This window comes from Pseudocercospora fijiensis (assembly GCF_000340215.1).
Source record: "Pseudocercospora fijiensis CIRAD86 unplaced genomic scaffold MYCFIscaffold_20, whole genome shotgun sequence".
NCBI classification, from domain to species: Eukaryota; Fungi; Ascomycota; class Dothideomycetes; order Mycosphaerellales; family Mycosphaerellaceae; genus Pseudocercospora; species Pseudocercospora fijiensis.
The window spans coordinates 71181-71836 of NW_006921551.1; positions in this window are offsets into that span (position 1 = coordinate 71181).

A 656-nucleotide genomic window follows, 5' to 3' on the forward strand; every position below is an offset into this window, starting at 1 on the left:
ATACTCAAACAGAAAGCTATACTAAACTAGATAGTCTAGTTTATCCAGTCCTTCCTACAGGAAAGATTAATATAGCTTATTCTAGGCAAATTCAAAGTAGACCTAATACTAACTAAAAAGGGAATCCCCTAAGGATTAACACTCTCCCTAATCCTCTTCCTTATCTTTATAGTAGACCTACTTCTACTCCTAGAATTAAAAAACACATTAGCATTAGGGTTCGTAGATAATACGAACATCCTAGCCTAGTCTAAGACAATAGAAACTAACTGCAAGATCCTAGAAGAGAAGCACTAGGAGTATAAAAAATAGGCAAGGAGGTATAAAGCAAAATTCGCCCTAGAAAAGTACTAGCTTATCTACTTTAGTAAGGCTAAATCAACCTATAATATAAAGCAATTAATCACTATCTAAGGCTTTGAAACCTAACTATTAGTAGAGCTTAGGGTACTAGGGATCTAGCTAGATCTAAAACTAAATTAGGGACTATAAGTTAAGAAAGCAAAGTAGAGGGCAGATGCTAATATGCAATCCATTAATAGGCTTATAGCCTCTATATAGGGGGCTATATTCGAGAAAGCCAAAGTTATATACAAAGCAATTATCAAGCTCAACACAGAAAGTTGCATACCCGGAATCTCAGCCTAGGAGAAAAC